A 25,618-nucleotide genomic window follows, 5' to 3' on the forward strand; every position below is an offset into this window, starting at 1 on the left:
GGATGAACCTGAAATACATGATATACCCATTTTCCCAGATGATGAATCTATCATCCATTACCTATGTACCGTTAACCCAGAAACAGGCTCTACTAATGAATAAAGTAATGATGTCTACAAACTAGGGAGTGCCACGTCTCTCATTTGCAAAAATGAACCAAATAAAAGATCTGATGCTGAAAACTAGTCAATGGCAGCTCTAGATCACAAAAAAGTAAAAATAAAGGATGCATCTGAGGGTGAAAACCTTTTTAAGGAACCTAAAGATGGGAGATTTGACACTCTTCTAGAACACTTTCATGAGCGATCACCCATATTGATTGAGCCCACTCAATCAATCAACATTGGTACCACATAAGCAGTCAAAACCATACACCTTGCAAAATTTCTGATAGAAGAGGAAAGATCGACATTTATCATCTTTTTTAAAGAAAAATAAATTAACTTTCCTTGGTCATATGTCGATATGCCTGGAGTTGATCCACACTTAATCATGCATCACTTATCCATCTCTCCAGGAGTGAAGCCCATCAAACAAAAGCTACAAAAGATGAATCCATAGGTGGCACTCATGGTCAAGGCTGAACTAAAGAAATTATTAGATGTCAGATTCATCTGACCCATTGACTATGCAGAATGGATCTCCAACATAGTGCTAGTATCAAAACTAGACGATAGTATCAGAATCTACACTGATTTCAGAGATGTCAACAAAGCCTATCCAAAGGATGACTTTCCTTTACCCAGCATCGACATAATTGTAGACCTCACAATGGGCCATGCAATGCTCTCACTAATGGACAGTTTCTCAGGCTATAATCAAATCAAAATAGCCCCAGAAGATCAAGATAAAACATTGTTCACCTATCCTTGGGGAATGTATTGCTGGAATGTTATGCCTTTTGGCTTAAAAAATATAGGGGCTACTTATCAAAGATCAATGATAATAATCTTTCATGACATGATGCACACATTCATGGAAGACTATGTGGACGATCTGCTAGCTAAATCATTCACCAGAGTAGAACATCTCAGCATCCTAACAAAAATCTTTGATCGATTGGAGAAATTCCAAGTTTGGTTCAACCCTAAGAAGTGTGTCTTCAGGGTTACATCAGGAAAGTTACTAGGCTACATTGTCTTAGCTAAAGGTATTGAAGTGGATCTAGCAAAAGTACAAGACATTATGGAAATGCCACCACCAAAGAATATCAGTCAGCTCAGATCTCTACAAGGATGACTTCAATCAATCAGGCGATTCATCGCTCAACTAGCTGATAAAAGTCTACCATTCAATCATTTGCTCCATAAGAATGTACCTTTCAGATGGGAGACCAAGTGTGCAGAATCTTTTTATCAAATCAAACAATATCTGATGAACCCATTAGTTCTAGTACCACCAGTCACAGGAAAGCCCCTTATTCTATACATTTCAACAACAAAAATATCACTGGGGGTACTATTAGCACAAGAAGATCAACAAGGAAAAGAACGAGCCATCTACTACATCAGCAGGACATTGAATGGCTATGAACTCAACTACACATTTATTGAGAAGGCTTGTCTAATAGTAGTCTTCGCCTCTCAAAAGTTCTGACATTATATGCTAGCACACACAATTAAGCTAGTAGCAAAAATTGATCCTCTCAAATATCTACTCAGCAAGGCAGCTCTTACTGGTCGATTGGCTAAATGGGTCATGATTCTTAGTGAATTTGACATCCAATACACAGAATGAAGAGCCATCAAAGGACAAGCAATTGCAGATCAACTAGCTGAAGCACCGCTACCAAGAATACAAACTATGGAGATTGAATTTCTGGACAGGGACGTTCTTGCTATTTCTACCACACAATGGACTCTATACTTTGATGGATCCTACACTCAACATGGTTCAGGTGCTGGCATTTTATTCATCACTCCTGAAGGACACTCTATACCAAGATCATATAGGCTTATGTTCCTATGCACAAATAATGTGGCTAAATATGAGGTATAGGCATCAAAATGGCAGTAGAATGGAAAATCACAGAGTTAATGGTCTATGGAGATTCACAACTAGTCGTCAATCAAATCAACAATGACTATTAGACAAAGGATGACAAGCTACTACCCTACAAACGAATGGTGGATGACTTCAAACAGTATTTTGTACACATCACCTTCAAGCAGATACCAAGGTTGAACAACAAAGCAGCTGATGCCATGGCTACTATTGCTTCATTACTACAAATTCCAGAGCAATAGAGTCGTTATGAGTTCCTGGTAGAGCAACTGTTCTCCCCAGCCTATGACCACTTCGAATCCCATGTTGTCTATGCCTTGACCAGTTTGGATTCACCTTTATATGGACCGATATATGATTATTTAAAGAATGACTTCCTACCCATTGACTTATCCTGGAACCAAAAATGTAATTTTATCCGACAAGCCGCCCGCTATACCCTTACTGCTGATACTTTGTACCATTGAGGTCTAGATGGTACTCTTCTTCGTTGCCTTGATCATAATGATTCTGATTCCGCTTTACACGAGCTTCACGAATGTATTTGTGGAACACATTCAAGTGGGACTACTCTTGCCAAAAAGCTTCTAAGGATGGGATACTACTGGCCTACAATTGAGAAAGATTCTTACCACTTCGCCAAGAAGTGTCCTAAATGCCAGATCCATGGCAATCTAATACATGCACCAGCATAGGAACTACAGCCATTTACAACATCCTGGCCCTTTTGTCAGTGGGGACTAGACTTGGTTGGCAAAATTCATCCTTCATCTTCAAATGGACACAAGTTCATTATAACTACAACAAAATACTTTACCAAGTGGATTGAAGTAGTCCTAATGACCACAGTAACTGGAAAGCAAATTGTGTCTTTTATCCTAAACTATGTGATCTGTAGATATGGTATTCCAAGTTCCATCATCACCGATAATGGACAACCATTCAAAAACCAAGATTTCTAAGAACTATGTGAACAATTCAAAATACAACATCAGTTCTCTACACCATACTACCCCCGACGGAATGGTCAACCAGAAGCATCAGACAAAACAATACTGAAAATTCTCAAGAAAATAGTAAATGATGCAGGCAAAGATTGGCATATACAACTCAATTCAGCACTTTGGCATATAGAACCAGCATCCGTACACCTACAGGAGCAACAACTTTCTCATTGGTCTATGGATCAGAAACTATTTTACCGCTGGAGGTAGAAATTCCATCTCTCAGAGTCCCTCTAAAAGGCTTAATCCCAGATGAAGAGCATCGGGTCAACCGACTACAAGAACTGGAACTATTAGATGAAAGACGTCAGCATGCTTATACTCATCTCAAAGCATATCAACAACGCATGTGCAGAAGATACAATCACAAGGTCATCCCTCGCAACTTCAAAGTTGGTGACCTAGTCCTCAAAGAAAATCCAAGAAATCAACAAGATCAAGAAAAGAAAGGGAAGTTTGAACCTAACTGGTTGGGTCCCTCTGTCATCATATCAGTCTATGGATCAGGTGCATATCAGCTCACAACCTCAGAAGGAGATGTGCTCGAAGAACCAACTAACAACATTCATCTGAAGAAATACTACACTTGAGTAGTCTAATGCACGGAAAAGGCTAAAACAAGCAAAAAATAAAAATAAAAATAAAATTCAAGAAAAAGCAAATAAAAAGGTACAATAAAAGCAACTAGTGAAAACTTGGTAATAGGTGCTATTGTGAAAGAACAACTCCTCCATCTACATCTATAAACTTGCAGTAAAGTACTATCGGCCATCGCCTGACACTTAGCAAATATCCATTCAGGACATACTTAGTGTAGTCACTATCCTGGTCTATCCATATATCCTCTTACCACATTCCACCATGGCTTGGTAATCACTAAACATATCCACATCAAGAGGCACACTCAGCTAGGGGCAATAAATCGTCAAAACTTGCAACACATTCAAGACATCAAAACTATTTACAAAACTTAGAAACATCACATCCAATGACCAAAACTACACTTCATCGCAAAACAAAACACAGAATCATAGAAATACCAAAGATGGATGATTTTCTGAAGTACTAAATGTTGCATTATCGCATAAAATCTTGACTATTTTTGCATTTTGAACTTTTTAAACTATTGGATTCTCTACATTTTCTCACTAAAATGCTTCAAAGCTAGAGATCATGGGGAAACTCCAATATTTTCTTAGTCTTCTGTCTAGGAGGCGATCATTTGTACTGTGTAAATACTTGTCTCGAGACGTGATACATCGAGTATCGCTAAAGACGTGATGCCACTTTATACATACAAATGATTTAATCTTGTCTGTTTATACGCAATCCGCACTCTGGTCATCCTGGTTCAATTATACCTTGACGCTTGTGCTATCTTGCAAAATCAAACATCATGTAAATTTTTCTTAGGTCATTATGGTTCAATTATACCATTATGCTTATATAAATTTTCAACATATCCCAAACAAATCAATGCTCAATGATGATACTTATCTCAAAAGCAAATAACATATGGTTATGTCAAGATGACAAATGCAAGATGAGGATGCTCCAAAAACATAGTTGCATATCATTTTAACATAGTTGCATATCATTTTACAAGTAGTTGCATATCACATTGCACATCATTATCATTATCATACATCTCATTTTCAAGATACATCTCACATCATTATCATTATCATACATCTCATTTTCAAGATACATCTCACATCATTATCATTATCATACATCCCATTTTCAAGATACATCTCACAGCATATCAAAGCATACATCATACATTTGCATCATGCATCATATCGTCTATCTAAGCATTGCATCATCATAAAGTAAAGAAAGAACACATAGAACATGCATCCATATAACACATCACATGATCAAAGAAAATGGTGCCATGTATATATATCTCAAAAATGATCTAAATGTACAAAATCTATCATATTTGTGCCCAATACAAGCAAACAATGATCTAAAAGTACAATAGAGACATAGTCTCTCAGGTATGACTATCTCCTGAGGGGGATGGTCTTGCAGCTGATGTCCCAACTCTTGGATCTCCAGGAGGATCCTGTCTCGAAGGCCCCGTCACACCTCTGCTTTATGACTATGTCCCAGTCTCTCGAGATTGACTCGATCTCGCCTATGTGAAGCTCTATACTCTGCACTCCCTGGGCACGACATCCTCGTAATGGCATCTATAATACTCCACCTCCCTCACTCTCAAGGACAGCTCCCTCATGATATCCCTCATCAGGCCCTCTGCTACTGCTCTCTGAATACTAGCTGCTAGCTCCTCTGCCTGACCACGCCGTTGTATCTCTGTGTCTCGCTCTAGCGTCAGCTGAGTGATCTGACGTTGTTGCACCAATACTTGTGCCTGTAGCTACTGAACTGTCAACTGCAGGGTCCTGATCTGCACATCCTCCACATATGTAGGGACTTTGACCCATAGGGGCACCTGTGAAGGGGTACCCCCTATCCCTCTGCTTGTCCTAGGTGCTGGTGGAGGTAACTCATCAGTCCTCCTCCTCTGTGTTGGCTGCCTCCACTCATATGTCCCTCCCACCGCTTCCATCACCTCTCCCACTCTTCCCTCCTCCCCTGCTCCAATAGCCAGCCCTCCCCTCCTCCTGTCCATCACAGCTCGCTGAACTGCTCTCTCCACTCGACCTCCCTCATCCCTACCCCTATCTCCTCTCCTCCCCCGATATCCTCTCCCTCGTCATCCGCCTTCATCTCCATCATCTCCATCATCTCCATCTCCCCCAACATCCTCCTCATCATCGTCAAAGGTCGGCCGCATCTCCTCAGGATCTGATATCCTGGCAATAGCACGCACTGCGAACAAACCCACAAACTCATGGGTCATCCCTGCGTCAAGTACCTCAAGAGCATAGTCCCATATCTGAGCCGCTAAGCTCACGAACTCCTCTATAGCTACCCCGCTATCAATAGTGGGACCCCAATCAGGTACATCCTGTCTCCGCCAAGCATACAAATAGGTCTCCTGCGGTATACCCTGTTGCTGCCCATACTGCCTCAGCTCCCTGCCCACCTAAAATCTTTCTATCACAAAGGGTGTCTGCCCTATCAGAAACTGGCTCATAAACACAAATGGCATCTCCAGCCCATCCTCTGCCCAGACCTTGCAATCTGTATACGGTCGCCAGACAACCATATCTATGTCATCCAGGACCCTCCTCCAATGCTCCAGTTTGCTCAGCTTATGTTGGACAACTAGACCCCTGTAACCATAAGCATATGCATGCCCAGCAAGCCTGTCTTTGTCTACTAGTGGTCTTGCTACTGGAATATGCTCCCAGCACCATACCTATAAAAATGTCACGCCAGCTGACAAACTGCTGTAACCTAGATACACAACCTCATGCAGGTCCTTGTATAGGTGGGCTAACATCACTAATCCCCAAGCAAACCTGCAACCCTGGGTCACCATCTCCTCCAGAACCAATCCCCAACCCACAGAGAATCCCTTTGACCTACGATCAAGACAAAGGAATCCACCGATAAACCCTGCTAGTACTGACGGGAGGGGGGCATAAACTAAATCCAAGAACTCCTGCCACGGGATCTCATACCCGCATACCGTCTCATCATGAAAAATGCACCATAGCGCCTCACTACCACCCTCCTCTGTCTGCTCATAAGGCAATAAAGCACCTGCTACTGGAATCCGTAAGATCCTATAACAATCCTCTGGAGTGACTGTCATCTCACCGGTAGCAAAGTGAAAGGTGTTCGTATCACTATGCCACCTCTCAGCAAGTGCTGTCAGTAGACCCCGGTTCACAGTGAACCAAGGCATGTCTAGCAGGGATGATAGGCCAAATCTCTCTCTCACATCTAGGTTAGCCTATGCCAACCATGGTATCAGTGCCCAAGGTCTACGAAACCGCTCCCACAACTGCAGCACTCCCAATTGCTCCTGTCAAAATGCAAAACGAGTCCAATATCAGTTTCCGCATCCAAACAACGATATCAAAATCAAAATCATACCAAAAGCATGAAACAATTTGCTCATCTAATCAAGTTCCACATCAGATCATATCAACTTGTAATATAACTCAAGTTTTCAAAAACCATATCAAAACTTGTAAAACAACTCAAGTCTCCACATCACATAAACTTGTAAAACAAATCAAGTTTCCCACCCATATCAGCTTGTAAAACAACTCAAGTTTCCAACCCATATCAGCTTGTAACACAAATCATGCTTCGATCAAAACAACACATTCATATCTACATCAATAACTTGAAACAAATCACAACTTAAATCAAGTTATATCAATACTCATATTGGACACATTTTCAAAAACATGATAAAAAAAACAAAAAAAACCGAGCAAGTGACAAAAATCTATCCCCCAGGCAAAACTAACCTTTTCCTATGTAATTTTTCACCTTCAAAAATCACTAACTCTTGCAAAACCCGGCCCATGCGCTACGAAACCTTGGATGTGCGCTAAAATACACCCATGCGCTACGTTGTTTTCTTCATGTGCTATTATGTCTACCCTATGCGCTAGACTAGCTCTATGCGCTATTCTTTTTCCTCCATGCACCACCCTACTTACCCTATGCGCTAAAACTGACTTATGTGCTAACTTATCCCATGCTAGCACTACCTATTTGACCCTATGTGCTAGGTCTAACCTACACGCTAAATCCCCCTACCCATGCAAACCCCTGTGACCCTGATGCGCTAGGTCTAACCTATGCACTACCCTTTTGACCTGATGCGCTACCCTATGTTCATCATGCGCTACTCTCAGACCATGCGCTAGCCTAAAATTTTTATGCACTACCCTATTAAATTTCGGACGCTACCCTAAAGTTTATACCCTATGTGCTACCTAATTTATCGCATGCGCTAAAATACGATTTCTACGCGCTAAACCGTTAAAACCGAATTTCAAAAATTAAAAATGAACCAAAAATGATCAAATCAAAAATCAAAAAAAGGTCAAAAGCGTTGACTTATTGGTGGTCCATATTTGGCAGGTCTCCGATACCTCCGAATGCGCTCGAAATAATGCTTAGAATAAGGAATGGGCATTTTGTCTTCTCTCCAAAAATCTCTTTTTCAAAAATCAAAAAGCACAAATGAAACAAATCAAAGCACTTTTCCCCTTTTATAGGAGAAAAATGAAATTAGGGTTAGGGCAATGAGCACGTAATTTGTTCGTGGTCTCCCTCCTACCCTAAAACATGTCAATTATTAGGAGATGAATCAATTTCAACGTTTCACCTAGCCAAAATCTTGTGCTACAAACGCAAATCATCAAATCAAATCAAATTTTTCACAATATTGATTCATCTCCTGAGGGGGCATTATCACCATCATTTATTGAATCTGGGGCATCACACATCAAATCTAGGGCACGACAAAAAAATCATAAAAATCATAAACAACATCGATCAAAAAATCGCAACAACACATCATTTTCTTTGAAATAACATGTGCACACATGTCACTTCAAAGAGGGGCAAAATGTAGACATATAAAAATGACCATATTCCTAAATGAATATTTTATGTTCATTTCTCTATTTAATTAAATCTGATTTAATTAAATAATCCACATTCCTCTATTTAATTAAGTAAATTACTCAATTAAATTCACTATACCATTTAATAGGATAAATTCATTTTATTCAATTAAAGCCCCTATCCGCTTTTTAATTAAATTCAAATTTAATTAAAATAGTTATCCTAAATTAAATAAATCTAATTTATTTAATTGCAACCAAATTCAATTAAATTCAATTAAAACCTATTTTCCCTCACCCACTTGCAAAATCCTACACCTCCCACTTGCATCCTAACCCTCTTTCTAAACTCTTCTAGATTCTTCTAATCCTAATTAATTAACCCAAACTCATCCATTATCCCTTTTCCCTAAATTTGAGGAGGTCACTTCTCAAATTTGGAGCAAAGTCTTCAAAAAGCCTTTATCCATTCCCCAAATTTGGAAGGACTCTTACAAAGTTATCCCCAAAGTCTTCATAACCATTAATGGTTAACTCAAACCCTCTTACATGGTTAAAGAATTTTCATAAACTCAACCTCCATATAACCCAAGGGTCTCATCAAGCATTTATTGCTTTGACCATGGTTATCCTTAAACCTTTGCACAAGAGTTTATCCTTTGGGTAAAAGCTTTATCCAATGGATAACCTTAACCTAACCTTAACCCTTAAACCCTAGGGTAACCATGAGGTCTTCTCAAGCATTTAATGCTTCTTACACCTCCTCTCAACCAACCTTATGTTGACAATTATCACCATTTCATTGGTGTCAATTGCAAACATGGATTCCCAACTTTCAAACTTAGCCCTTGATTAAATCTTTCAATCTTGGCCATCCATTGCCCTATTTTTGCAATAAATAGAGCTCTCATTCCTCCATTTTTCATATATATCTAAGTCTTTAGTATCTCACTTATACTCAAATCCATTCAAGCTTTCATATTTTATATGTTCATCATTTAGCTTCTCTTTAAAATGGGAATTAATCTAAATATGCTAATTTAGAGTATGTTCCTCATCATATAGCTTAAATCATGAACTAATATAGCATGCTAGGATAGTTTTATTTACTAACCTTGTCATCTTATAGCTAGTTTATTGCATTTGTAGCATCATGCATAGCTTAGGATGCATCCCCTATTAAAATCAACAAAAACACCCCTCATTCTTGCATTTGTCATCCCTAAACCATTTTGCTCAGTGATCTGAGAGCAAAAACATTGGTTTGAGGGACCGTGCAAGATAGAGAACCATGGAACTATCCTTGGGAAGCTGGGCCACGCTTCATGACTCCGTAGCTTGCACCAAGAAGTCCTGTGGGTGTGTGAGCAAGGCTCCATAGAGCTCGGTTTTTCACATATTGAGTTCTATCGGCCCGCTTTTCCCGCATACAGTAAGGAATGTCAATTTGGAAAACAAGTTAGAGCTAGTTTCAAAAGTATTCCAGAAAAATCCAATAATGCTCTTGATTTGATTCACACTTATTTATGTGGTCCAACTAGAACTAAAAGCTTACAAGGCGATAGATATTTCATGCTAATTATTGATGACTATTCTAGAATGTGCTGGGTTACTTTTCTCAGAGAAAAATCAGAAGCACTTGGAAAGTTCAAACTGTTCAAAGCAATGGTAAAAAATGAAACTGGTAAGAAAATCAAATGTCTAAGATTAGATCGAGGAGAATTTACATCTAAGGAGTTTAATACATTCTATGAGGTAAATGGAATCAAAAGACAGCTATCAGCACCTCAGACACCACAGCAGAATGGAGTTGTTGAAAGGAAAAACATAACTTTCTTGGATGTAGCAAGAAGTATGTTATCAGAAGAAAACCTACCACATGTATATTGGAGAGAGGCAGTCAGTAGAGTGGTCTATACATTCAACAAAGTTCACATCAAAGGTGAAACCGGTAAGACCCCTCATGAACTATGATTTGGTAATACTCCTACTCTTAAGTATTTCAGAATTTTTGGAAGTAAATGTTATATCAGAAAAGATGAGTATATTGGCAAATTTGATCCTAGAAGTGATGAAGGAATATTTCTTGGTTATTCATCTAAGAGAAAGGCATATAGATGTTTTAATAAAAGATTGCAGAAAATTGTTGAAAGTACAAATGTAAAGATTGATGAACAATTCAAAGGAACTTCAAGGTATATAGACTTTGAATCGGCAACAGAAATTTTGACAAATGAACCTACACTGAATCCATCGATACAGAATGGAGATCTAGCTACCCCGGTATCATCTGAGAATTCCATAGTAACTGAGGAACATCAACAAATAAAGACACCCCGGTATGTAAGACTGAATCATTCTAAAGATCAAATAATTGGAAACAAGTTTAAAGGAGTTATGACAAGAGGAAGATTGGAAAATGAAGAGGTATGTCTTATTTCTCAAATTGAACCATCATCTGTTAATGAGGCATGTGAAGATAAATTTTAGATTAAAGCTATGGAAGAAGAATTAGAACAAATTGAGAAAAACAACACTTGGACATTAGTTCCTCGGCCTAAAGATAAAAATGTAATTGGAACCAAATGGGTTTTCAGAAACAAACTTAATGAAGATTGTAAGGTTGTCAAAAATAAAGAAAGACTAGTGTGTAAGGGATATTCTCAAAAGGAAGGAGTTGATTACAATGAAACCTTTGCACTGGTAGCTAGAATTGAGGCAATCAGATTATTTTTGGCTTTTGCAGCACACAAGAACTACAAAGTTTATCAAATGGATATTAAATGTGCATTTTTAAATGGAGATCTTGAAGAAGAAGTATACATTGAACAACCTGATGGATTTTCTTTGACAAATGACAATGATATGGTTTGCAGGTTAAGAAAAGCTTTGTATGGATTGAAACAAGCTCCAAGAGCTTGGTATGCAAGATTGGATAAGTATCTTTTAAAGATTGGTTTTACTAAAGGAAATGCAGACAACAATTTATATTATAAAGTAACTAACGATGACATCTTGATTATAGAAGTATTTGTTGATGATATAATCTTTGGAGGAGAAGATGGATTATGTAAAGAATTTTCTATTAAAATACAACAAGAATTTGAAATGTCTATGATTGGAGAAATAAAATTCTTTTTAGGATTGCAGATTTCACAGACTGATAAAGGTATACTCTTGAGTCAATCCAAATACTTAAAAGAGTTACTAAAGAAATTTGGGATGGAGAACTCTAAACCGATAAGCACACCTATGACAACAAATGACAAATTATCACTAAGGGATGAATCTACACATATTAATCCAACTAGATACAAATCTATGATAGGAGGTTTACTGTATTTGACACAAACTTGACCTAATATTATGAATGCAGTATGTATTGTTTTAAGATTTCAATGTAATCCTAGAGAAAATCATGAATTGGCAGTAAAAAGGATTTTTCGGTACTTACAAGGCACTATAAATCTTGGATTATGGTACCCTAGAGATGAAAACTTTGAATTGTGTGCATACATAGATGCAAATTGGGCAGGAGATGTGGATGATAGAAAAAGAACCACCGACGGAGCATTCTTTCTTGGAAACAGATTAGTTTCTTGGTTGAGTAAGAAACAAAGTTGTACATCTTTATCAATAGCAGAATCAGAATATGTTGAAGCAACAACTAACTGTACATAGGTACTATGGCTTAAGAAAATGTTGAAAGACATAAAGGTAAAATGCAAGGAACCTATTAATATCTATTGTGATAACACTACATCAATTGATATATCTAAGAATCCGATATTACATTCTAAAACCAAACATGTTTCTATCAAACTAATTTTTCTAAGGGAAAATGTTGAAGCAAAGGAGATAAAACTGGTTTATGTGAATACTAAAGAGCAGATAGCAGATATTTTCACTAAACCTTTGCCTAAGGAGACTTTTGAATATCTCAAAGATCAGCTTGGAGTCATACCCCCACCGGTAGAGACTTAGACAGTTGATGATTGTCATCAACTGGTAGAATTAACAGAGAAAATTTTTTTCTGGCTTTGATGGGAAACTACTTCTAAGGGGGAGTAGTTGGTATATTGAATTGATTGGTATTTTGTATATGAACTTGGTTTTATTGTAACTTTGGCATTTGATGTCAAAGGGGGAGAGATTGGTATGTGAAAACAAAAGGAAAACACATGTTGCTCCCAGGGGGAGAAATTATTACTCTCTGTATCTGTATTTTGATTTCTAGTTATGATCTCTTTTTGGAGATTGTTGGTTTTTGGTATTTGGCATTTCTATTTTGGCACTTTGATGGTTTTTCCATCTTGTGTTGCCATCAATGCCAAAGGGGGAGATTGTTGGTATTTTGGTATGGTTTTGTCATTGATGTCAACACCTACTAAACACCTACTAAAACTCTAGCACTTTGGAGAATCAACAACATTCACCAGCAAGCAAGTGACTCATGCACAGTCATCGGTATCTGGTACACCAGCAAGATATAATGATCACCAACACTTGGAATGATATGGAAAACACTTGGTTATGTCAAAGACATTGTGTGAACACTTTGTTTTGGAGTTTTGTTTATTGGTATATTCATATTTGCATATTTGATGTTACCGACAAATAGGTCCAAGGTTACACTGGCAGATTTATCTTTTCCAGATCAGCATGGCACGCTATGGAGATGATTAATTATTGTTGTAAATGCATTAAGCCGACATGTTCAATCGGTTATTGCATCAGATATTGTATTGTTTGTAAAATATTTTTATTGTAATATCTTATAGAGCCGACCTACTAAAATTGGTTTTAGGTTATGGTATAAATATAAGATCTTATTTGTAAGATCAGATGTGGAATGTGAAAAAGGATTGTGTGAAGGTATATGCGAGAATAAGCAGAGCTATACATGCAGACATCATTTGAAGATTGAAGGAGGGTTTTTGTGAAGACAATCAGAATTACACCGGTACTGAATCCAGCATATGAAGATGCTATTTTGTGCAGTACATTCTTATTGGATTTAACCATCCGACTATAGTTAATGTGACTCCCATTTTGTGATTGAGCAGTGAGCTCTAGGCACTTGGCCTTTCGGCATGTGCAGACCCCATTTATGTACACTTACTATCTGCAATAGTATCATTTGATTGTGGGTAAGGTTTCCCACCGTGGTTTTTCCCCTTACAGGGTTTCCACGTACAAATATTGGTGTTATGTGTTGTGGATGACTTTGTGTTTATGTTTCATGCACTAATCCTTACCGGTATAGCAATTAACTGTTAAAAATGTTTACCGACATATTGAACTAGTTTATTGATATTAAGCATTAAGTTGGTTAAGTTGTTTTTGGTTTGAATTTATTTGACAACTGATTCACCACCCCCCCCCCCTCTCAGTTGTCTCTAGGACCTAACAATTTGTACTTAGAAGGATATGATCAAGCAAGTTTTGTGCTACTCAGAATAGATCAAACCATCCTTGTTGTTCTCTAATCATTACAATAGGATCAAATCCCCTAACCGGGTAAGCTCTAACAAGCTTCATTGTACAAATCTTCTAACAAGGTGATCCATTAGTTTGGATTCTCAAATCCTTCAGCGAGGTTACTCCTAATAGGGTAGTACTCTTAATAGGGTATAAGCTTCTAATCAAGCTTAGAATCTCTAACAAGATTCGCTCCTAGCAGAGCTCTTTGTAAGGCCTTAATCGGTCAGGTTTCTATTACTGTAGATAGTTAACTTGTGAGTTCCATCTCACTGTGGTTTTTACCTATTTGGGTTTTCCACGTATAAACACTTGTGTTATGGTGGATGTTCTAATTTTTGTGGATATTGTTATTTCATTTTGGATAGAATGTATTTTATTTAACCGCTTGGTTAAGAATATCTATAGATTAGTATTCAAAGTAGTGTGTGTTTTGGAGTCACTGATTCACCCCCCCCTCCCTCCCTCTTAGTGCTTTTCAAGTCCATCAAATTCTTGTTCTCCTCCCTCTCAATAATTTTATTTTGTTCAAGAAATCCTCTTGGAGGTAGATATATTTTGAGAAAAGATCTCGTCCCCTCCAAGGACTGCCTTTACACTTGTTGCAAGATATCTCTTTTTCAACTATCTTGTCCTTGATTTTAAGAGAATTGTCACTTTATCTTGGATTTATAAAAATTGTTGTCTAAAAGGATATATCCATGGTGTTGAAGGTGTGCATCCTTGATTCTATCTTTCTTAATACACCAACATAGGACTATGTTGACATCTTAAGTGGGGGCGGGGGGGGGAGGGTAGGTAGAACATATTGCCCTCTTTGTACTATATCTTTTACATGTCTTAAACAGGATGTTCATTCTCAAAACCAGACAAAACAAATTCTTACATGAGATGTGTCATTCCCAAAACCAAACACAATATTTATATATCTTATATAGGGTTACACATTCTCGAAACTAGACAAAACAAACTCTTACATGAGATGTTCCCGAAACTAGACACATATTTGTCTTATATGGGGTTACACCTACTCGAAACCAGATAAAACAAAGTCTTACACGAGATGTTCTCGAAACTAAACATTTTTGCATTTACATTACATGTCTTAAACGGGGTGTTCATGCTCAAAACCAAACAAAACAAACTCTTACACAAGATGCTTCATGCTCAAAACCAGACACCAACATACATAGCATGATGAGTGGAACTAGCAAAACACAACTAGACTATTCCAACTCTCCTCCCCAGCATGGATCACTTAGCAAAACATTGCTAGTACATGGCATCCATGTGCTCTCTCACTCTTCTTCTCATGGATAACCTAGTAAAACACAACTAGAATATGATATCCATGTCTTCCATTTCTTCTAATCATGAGCTCATAGTGTTTTGATTTGTGGATCATGGTTTGGTGCAATCTCTTGCTCTTTTTATGTGATTTCTTGTGTTCTTATGATGGAATTTCAAGAATGATATTAGTGGTTGATACATTTTGATTATCGAGGTCTCTTCGACTAGTTGACTTGAGGTCTCATTTTGGCTTTTAGCTTTTGTGTTGTGTGTCTTTTGTCTTTGTTGGTCTTTGCTTGCCTTTTTTGTCTTTGTCTTGTTTTGTGTGTCCTTCCATAAGATTGTGTGAATTAAGTTCCTAATATTGGAGTCTTGGTTCCTTGAAATTATTTATATATTATCTCCTTGTGATTATGCTCGTAATTGCTCCTCTCTCTCTCTCTCTCTCTCTCTCTCTCTCACACACACACACACACACACACACACACACACACACACACACTCACTCTCTCTCTCTCTCATGTTTCTACTTTACCATGAGTATTTTCGTAGGCTCATGCTCCCATTAAATTGGGGGCTAAATGTAGCATCATAAATTGTCACCGGTATAATTTACACCTCATGTTTGTGCTCCTACTTTATCATGTTCTGTCCTCATCCCCTTTGTCAGTTCTATTTGTACTTATTACCCAAATTTGATGTCTTGTACAACCTCTTGTGGGTCCCACAGTGGGGTACCCACCTCCCTGACACCTTATTTTGGTCCCCTTTGCAGTGGGACCAACGTGTGGTACGTCTTGATCTAGACCATGGTGCCCTTAAATGCCATGGTCCTCCTCAAAGGGACCCCAATTTGAAATGGAGCAAGTCCTATGTCTCCCCACCAAGATTTGAGCCCCGAGGCTATGCATGACCGTTGGAGGTCGGCCAAATTGATAATTTACCTAGAAACCCCTATATAAAGAGATTCTCTCAATTCATTTTCATATCCACACCTTACCTAAAGTATTTGTACATTCATAAAGCATTCATTAGTAATATTTTCAGAGATCTTCAAGGCTACATATTCATCATCAAGCATTGTGGAGCAAAGTCATGTCAATTTTCATGCAAGCATGTGTGTGTGTTTAGGGTTTTCTATTTGGCATGCCATTACATACAAGATTTGTGATAGGGTCAACTCACAATAATGGTTCCCACTTTTTTGCCACTTTTGACACTGAGATGAACGATTTTAAAATAATCTTCAACTTTCAACAACTATAACTTTAAAACTATTAAGAATTTGAAGATGATGTAAATTAGTGATTTGTAGAATTTTGTCTGTAGATTCTGTATATATTTTTTTCAAATTTTTTTGAAGGATTTTTTTTTAATTTTTCCATCTCCCTTGAAAAGTAGTTTTTTACAACAAACTACATTTTTTAAGAATGATGTGCCTCCCGAAATGCATAACTTTTTTTGTAAAATTGATAAAAGCTCAATTCTTTCTAATTTTGGTTTGTAACATCAATATCCAAGGCTTGCAGTTGGTTTGATAGTGATATATTCAATATTTTTCATTTTATTAAGTTTTGAAGTCTGACTAGTCATAATTCAGGCATAGGTTTACATTTGAACACATAACTTATTCTATATATATCAAAATTCAATTTATTTTTTTTTGTTAGAAAGAAGACATCAATACCTAGGGCTTAGATATTTTTCAGAATTTTTTTGAATTAGTTTCCTATTTTTCCCAATGCGTTGAACATAGAAGTTCATGTTCGGTGAAAAACCTATATTTGGTAAAATTAAAAAAACAAGTTCATAATAAACTCAATATGTAATAAAATTATATTCATTGGAAAGATTGCTTCGAGGACTATAATACTACATTTTGGGTTATCAAGATCATTCCATTTGAGCCTTCAACTAGAGGTTTCAAGGCCAAAAATCTGCAAAAAAATGTAGAAATCTTCAGAGAAGTGTTAAAAAAGGGGTTCAAACAAAGGAGGGTTCGAGCGAAACCCCCATTTTTAGGGGGGTTCGATCGAACCCCCGCGCTATAACTAAAAAATGACATAAATAGGCATTAAAGGTGCTTCGCTCGAAAGATGGGGTTCGAGCAAAGTGGGTCTTCGCTCAAACCCCAAAGGGTATTCCGTTCGAACACCCCCACTTCGCTCAAATCCCCCATAAACAAAATTTTCCACTTTCGTCAATTTCCTTCATTGGCAAAAGTGGGAACTAGCTTTGTGAGTTCACCCGATTACATTTAAAGAGAATTTCATCATCAATAATAATTACAGATCTAAGATATATTTTCTTAAATAATTATTTTATTACTTGCATTATTTCATTTAAGATTGATTCCAAACAAGTTTTTGACTTAGGCAAACTCCTATTGCCAACATATTTGCCCTTTTCTCTGTGTAGGAATAGGTACAGAGCTATAATCAAGAGGATAGACATAATTCACAAAGACAAACATGATCAACTTTTAGAGGCAAAGAATTCAGAGGACCATGGTGAATTGATACTACCTGGTCATGAAAAATCAGCTCAAACTTCTAGGAACATATCTGAAACATATTATTTTTCCTAGATCCAGGTTAGTGGCTCTATGCGAAGTTTGTAGCTCATTGTTTCTGATACATTGCTTCAATAATGATCTATTTTGCCCTAACATTCAAATTAGAAAGATGATTAATCAACCCTACATTGCATTGAATCCAATTAGAATCCCAGTCTCTTTCCTACAAGGATTGAGCCTAGATCTATTGGGTTCAATCCTCTTTCAATGTAATTGGGTTAATTAGGCTAGTTAGTAGTTTTATTATCTAAAACCCTAATTCCTAATTTTCCATCCATTACACCTCTATCACATTTAGACATGGGTGGCCAACAATTTTGTCTGACATGGCCAATTACATATTTCAATGGTTGGTTCAGGTATCTATATCTTCATCTTAGTTGTTTTACTATTTTGCATTTTCACTTTGTATCTACTATATTCTATCAAATTTAGCCATTTTATTATTGTTATCCTAGTTCACTCACACAAACTTCACTATATCCATCTTTTACAAGAAAAATGACTAAGAACCCAAGAGCCTAGCTCTTCCTTGGGGACAACAATTAGGTCCATTCTTGTTCCAAATATCATAAATAGTTTGAGAAATTTAGGTTGCATTGATTACTCTAGAGATCTCCATTTCCCTTTTTTCACATGTAGAAATGATTAATTGATGACTCAACAATTAAACCCCAAGGACTACATCCATAACAAATATACAATAGATATATCCCCATAGGACATAAAGAGAGATTATAGAACCCCCCATAATGAAGTATAGATCCAATGCTAATGGTTGATGCGTGAAGACAAAACTCAATCCATTGCTTGTAGAAAAACATGTCTCCCTTTGGGAAGAAATGAGTCTAATGGTGAATGCAATAGAAATTCCAAATACAAGAAGAGAGATGAGGGAATCCCTCTCATGATGGGTGTTTTTGATAACTAATCAAACATTTCCATGCTAGAGTATGCCACAAAAAAATTGGGTGCTATCCAAATCAAAGAAGATGAAAAATCAATACTATGTGGAAACTCATGAATAACAATCTTCAAAGATAATGATGGTTTGGCAAGATGAGTGCAATGACTATCATCAAAGAGGAGAATTATTCCTTGAAATATTTCCTACAAATAAGCAATATGAGATTTGTAGACACCTAAAATTAATATTTAATTAATTTAAGCCTATCAACATAATTAATTAACTTAATTGTGTTATCCTTATTCTTCTCAATGTTATTTAAATCTAATTTAATTAATCTTGTCACTATTGTCCAATAATTAATTTATCAAATAAATTAATTATTCCCATATTCCTCTAAAGTCCCCTCCAATAATTATTTCCTCTAAACCCACTCAGTTAATTAATTCTAATTAATTAACCTAGTCACGTGATTCCTACAAATCACCTTTCCTAATCCCACTCAACCTAATGAATCCTTCTAGAATCTCTCATAATCATGTTTATCATTATCCCTTAATTTTTAATTCCCACTCATGTCACATCAACATTGAGTCTCTCAAAGAAATTCAAATTTCTTTGAATCCCACAATGCATCCTTATTTTGGAATTTTTAATTCCTCATATTTGAATTTCAAATTTCTCCCCCCTTTTCCCAAAGAATTTAATATTCCAGTTTATTTCCCCAAGGCACCCTTGATCCATGCCTTCTATCTCAAATAAATCTCAACCCTTCATGATCAAATCAATCTTGGCCCTCCATTGGCCGTCTCCAATCTATAAATTGGAGCCTATTCTCCTCACAAATAATCCACTTCTCATGCATTGTCATGCTACCTATTTCTTCTCTCATCCTCTTCTAATCATCCCTCTATCAATTCCTCATAATCTTTCATTAAATTCAAATCCATCCAAAATCCATCCAATAATCCAAATCAAATCCATCAATCCATCTTGTTAAGCACAAAGGAGATCAATTCACATCCAAATCAATCGAAGGTGCACATCAAGTGGAGCATCATCAAGGGGTGTTTTCACTTCATCAAGCTCAACCTGAAGGAGAAGGTAAAATAGCAAGGCAAAAATGATCTCTTGATGTTTTATGGTTTTCTTGCTTATTTCATTGTGTTTTTTATCATTTGACCTTTCATTTCCATTTTCCCCTCTTCATTCTGGCATGCTCGGTGGGACCCACATCCCAAATTTAACAAAAAATTGAGTTTTTTGTGAAGGTTTCTCGTAGGTTCATGCCTCAGCATGAGTGCACATGCATTGGCATGACCGTCTCGACTCCGACGCGACCGCATCAAATTTCAATATTTTTCTGGTGCCTCACTGTTCTTCAATGTGACTACCATGCAAATTTGTCTATCTCCTCTTCTTCATTCTTCTATCTTCTCACTTCTATCTCTTTTCAATTGTCGCTTCAGCGCGACCACTCTACGATTAGCGCGAGCATTTTGTTAAAAATTTAAATTTGAATTTTTGGGTGCTAACTCTAGTTGTTTTGACGCAAACGCCCGCACATCAGCGCGAGGGCCTACCAATCTACACGGCTGTAATTTTCAATGATTTTGTTATCTGCTCTATTTAATATTAATATTTTGTTTTCCTCCAAACTTCACTAGATCCCCCACAATTTCATTTTGTGCATTTCCTTCCTCGAGGGCCTTATCCCAAATTCCACCTTTTGAAGCCCGAAAACCCACATTGCTCTATTTTTAGGGTTTGCCATAACTTCTTTCACTTTTATCCAATCACCTCTGAATTTTTCCAGATTGTCTATCTCAAATTTTTGCTTCTTTGTCCCTCTTGGACAAAATTTTCCATTCCTTCACCTCGCCTCTAAAATCCCCATTTTATGCTTGCCTACCCCTTAGAAAGTGTCAAAAACCTAGTCAAACCCCATTTACCCATCAAAACTTCCTCCAAATCCACATTTGTCTTTAGTAGAAAAGTTTTTATTCTTGTTTTTCTACTCATTCCCTAAAATTTTTTAAAATTTTTTTTTTTGTCATTCTTTTGTCTTTTGCAGGACACTTGTTGAAGACTTCATTTTTAAACTACTAATCAAGTGGTTTTGCAGGTTGCCTAGGAGGTTCAAGCAAACATTGTGTTTCTTTTATTAGGCACCTAGATCTAATTAGAAGGTAAATAAACCATTGTCTTTTGTGTTTTGTGAAAAGTGCAAAGGTAGGAGAGTATGCTCTTGTCTAGCCAGATGATCAGAAATCTAGACCCTCCAAGTTTTTCATGTTTGTTGCATGCTTACCCTTAGCGGGCCTGCCCTCCCAACTTTCTCTTTGAGAAGGTAAGAGGGGAACGACCCCAAGTGAGTACACCCAGACCTGGGGTTCTCACTCACTATAATAAATAGGCCATTGATGATGAAAGGGTCAATGGTTAGGGATATATGAGAGTTCACTCTCACATTGGGTGCTTAGTAGGATCCTAGAGATCTCAATCACACTTGTGTGACTACTAAGTTCTTGGTGCTTCATTGGGCTATAGGCCTCAATTGTGCTTGCGCAACTATGAAGGGTAGCTCCCAATGGAAAGCCATACTAAACACCTTGTGCATAGTGGCCAAAAACCTTCTAGTCATTGGTGCAGGAGGTCAAACCTCCAAAGCCACCCATATTTTTACAGCTCTTAGTAGAGACACAAAGCTTTCCATGAGGAGTTTTCATGGGAATTGATGCTTGGCTGCCCCAGAAAAGTGAGTGTCATGGAGGGGAGCTAGTGTGGTTAAGCATCTAAGTGTCCACTCTGGGTAAGCATAGCTGGGAAACCAATTGGGATCCATTGACTATTGTCCTTACTCGCCATAGGATATGTTGTGAAGGAGCATGAGTGTCTTTTGTATCTAACTTCTTTTGACCATTGTGTTTTCTTTACTTCACATCTCTTGCCAAGTCCATTCCCCACAACCAATCAATCATCCCTCTTTCCAAATTCCATCTTGTCATCGTCAAATCTTTAATCCATTTCTATCTATCCAAGAAATTCTCCAATCCCAATCCACTTTCATCCATTCAAACAATCATCCTTCCTCAACTAATATTCATTCTTCCTCTAATCCAATCAAATCTCCAAAATTCCAACCAATCAAATCCATCCATCTTCCTAATCCGATTATCTAATCCAACCAATCAACCAATCTAATCTAATCCAAATCCAATCAAGTCCTAATCGAAGGACCAATCCAATCAAGTCCTAATCCAATCCAATCAAACCAGGTCCTAATCAAAGGACTAATCAAATCAAATCAAATCAAATCAAATCAAATCAAATCAAATCCAACCTAATTCAATCCAATCAAATCAAATCAAATCAAATCAAATCAAATCCAACCTAATTCAATTCGATTCAATTCAATCCAATCCAATCCAATCCAATCTAATCTAATCCAATTCAATTCAATCCATTCAATCAATCAACCAATCCAATCAAATCAAGTCCTAATCCAAGGACCAATCCAATCAAGCCAAGTCCTAATCCAAGGACCAATCCAATCGAACCAATTCCAATCCAAATCAAATCCAATCCAAATCTAAATCTAATCCATCATCATTCCAAGCCAAGTCCTAATCCTCATCTTCATTTAACATCATCTTCATAATCTTTCCCCTCCAAAACATATTCATCCAATTCCAATCTAATCCTTCACTCTCAACATGACTACCCAAAATTTCAAAGCTTGGTATGAGAAGATGCTCATGGAAATTCATGAACCTGCCTACCAAGTTAATCCCATGATCACTCACTCACCTATCATACCTTCATCCATCCCATCTCAACACATTACACCCAATCCTAATCTATACCATATCTCTTATCCTTCCTTTACCTTCAACAAGGGAAATTCATCTTATTCCACATCCATATCTCCATATTATCCCTCATCCACATACTCCTCTAATCCAATATGTATACCTCCATCTCCCCCACATCTATATCCCAATCCCCATCCTTCTACAATGCATTCATTACCTCTACTCCCCATCCAAATCCTTTACTCCATAGTCCTCCAATCATTATTCCTAATTCCCCAATCCATTATCCTAATCCTCCATCCAATTCCAATCCCAATCCTAATTCTCCATCCAATCCCAATCCTCCATCTAATCTTAATCCTCCAAAATCCATATTGTCTATGTCCTCCAAATCCATCATCCATAATCTTATCCAAGACATGCTAGCAAAGGAGACAAAAGCCTCACCTCAAAGCAAAGTGGCCAAGTCTCCTCAAGTCCTCCATCCACCCCAATCACCTCCACCTCAAAATAAATCCCAATCCCCCACACTTCATGATACCCCCATTTCCCCATCTACTCACATCAAAGCTTCCATACCTTCCTCCATCACACAATCCCCACAACTCCAAACATGCCAAAAGCTTGTTCCAAATCATGCTAGCATAGAAATCTCTCCATCTCATGATACATCTCCCTCCACTCCATCTAATGATCCCATCCCCTCCACTTCCTCTCATGATAATATGATTCCTCTATCAATGCATGATCCTCTTCCATCTCATGATCCAATCACCCCTCCCACTCCATCTCATGATATCCTCCCTAGTCAAGATCAAAGTATCCCTTCATCTCCATGTCATGATCCCAATCCATCTAAAGATCCTAATCTTCCTTCCACATCTCATCCCCCTCAAAATGGACTCGCATCTTGTTTCTAGAATAATAAGGGTCCTCAAGATAATGCTCAAGATGTTGGTACATCCTCTATTCCTCCTAAATCCAAATTTCCCTCATACAAATCAAAATCCTGTTATCCCTCATCTTCCACATCCATTTTGGAACCCTATGTTCCAAAGTTAAACCCTTCATTCCTTTCATCCATTTTGGGCCCCTATGTTCTGATGCTCAATCCTCCATCTCTTCCATCCATATTGGGTCCTTACATCCCTCCATCCACCACTCCACCACCTCAAATAATCCCTAAGCAAGATCAACAAAGGCACACATCCTTGGATGCCTCCCAACACTCTCTTTCCACAATCCCATCCATAAAATCCATCAATCCTTCATCCTCATGCACCCATCCCATTGCTATTGGAAGCAATTTGGATGCCCAATCTAAAAAGCATAAAGCTCAAAATCCACAAAAATCAAAGGATCAACATGTCCCCTCAAAACAACATGCTCAAAACAAAAATATGATTCGAAAGAAAGAAAAATAAAAAAGGCCACAAAGGCCCCAGAAGAAAAAATTAAAAACTATGTGGATTCCCAAAGAAGCAATGCATCCCAACGTAAAATCAAAATTGGCATCCAAACTTGTTAATCCAAAAGCACCATCCATTCATAAGTCTTCCAATCCTCCATCTAACACTCCTCCATCTTCAAAATCCATTTTGGGTCCTTATGTCCCAAAATCCACCATCCCAACTCCTTCTTCTATTTTTGGTCCTCATTTCCCAAAATCCACACTCTATCCCCCATCTAATTCAAAACACTCTCCTCCACTACTCTACCACCCTTCAAGGTGTGTTCCAATGTTGATCTTCCACAAATTTTTCAAAACCCCATCCATTATCCACCATCCACTTTTCACAATCCCATTCCATTGGTCCAATCCTTTCCAAATCCTTATCTTCCATCCCCTATCCATTTCATCTCCCCAATTATTGTTACCAACATCTATGAGCATACCTCCACTTCAAAGCAATACTAGGGATACCATCTATGGAACTAGATGCTTGAGTCCTCCCTTCCTCTTTAATACATCCACTATCTTCCACATCTACTCATCCTCATCCTTATCCATCCAAACTATTCCAAAAAATTCAAAAAATCAATAAAAATTCAAAATCAAGAAAAATACAAAAAACAAATAAAATCACAAAAAAGTAAAGAAAAATCATTTCATCCAATGGTGAAAACCACTTCTTGTGGCACCTTGGGTAAGTACCATGATGAAAAATTGGTAAACAAGCATCATGTGTATTCCCCTCATCCCTTTTCACTCTACACTTGGGGGCAAGCTTCATCCACACAATCCTCCCATCCATCTGCATCATATCCAAGTTCATTCTCCTTTCCTATCTATGATATTGACTATCATATCCATATCCTCCATCTCATATCCCTCATCCTATCAAAATTAATCCTCCATTCCTATCTTTCGTCTTGATCAGATAGAGGCAAAATAATGAATCATGCATGCATGCTTTGGAGCATTCAAGCCTTAATCGCCTTAATTCTCTACCATCCATATCCATTACATATTATCCTTCAAACTCATACATCTTTATCCACCATCCGTGCATCCTTAATTCCACTACCTCTAGTGTGGGGCATTGTACTCCTTTGCAACATAGTCCTTGGGTCTCCATCACCCTATCCTCCATCCTTTATTCCTCCATTTCCTATCCATATCCATCCACTTGATCCATCTATCCAAACAAATCCCTCATCCATCTATCCTCTTACCAATCCTTGGTTCTCCCTTGTCATTGGTTCCATTCAATCAAATCCTATTCACCAATCCACCCCATCCTATCCAATTATATTTCTAATCCAATACTATCTCATCCAATCATATTCTCCATCTCTTCCAATTCAATAAAATCCTATTCACCAATCCACCCCATCCTATCTTATTCTCCATACCTTCCAATTCAATCATTAATCTCATCCTCAATTTGATCCTACTCACTCATCCATCCCCCTTTTTTGTCCTAGCTAATCATTTATCCTTCTTCCAATCATATCTGATGCATACTTTGCTCATCAAATCTAAGCAACAATCCTCTCATCTACAGATGTTGCACATCCAGCCTATATT

This window comes from Cryptomeria japonica, chromosome 10 (genome assembly GCF_030272615.1).
Source record: "Cryptomeria japonica chromosome 10, Sugi_1.0, whole genome shotgun sequence".
NCBI lineage: Eukaryota > Viridiplantae > Streptophyta > Pinopsida > Cupressales > Cupressaceae > Cryptomeria > Cryptomeria japonica.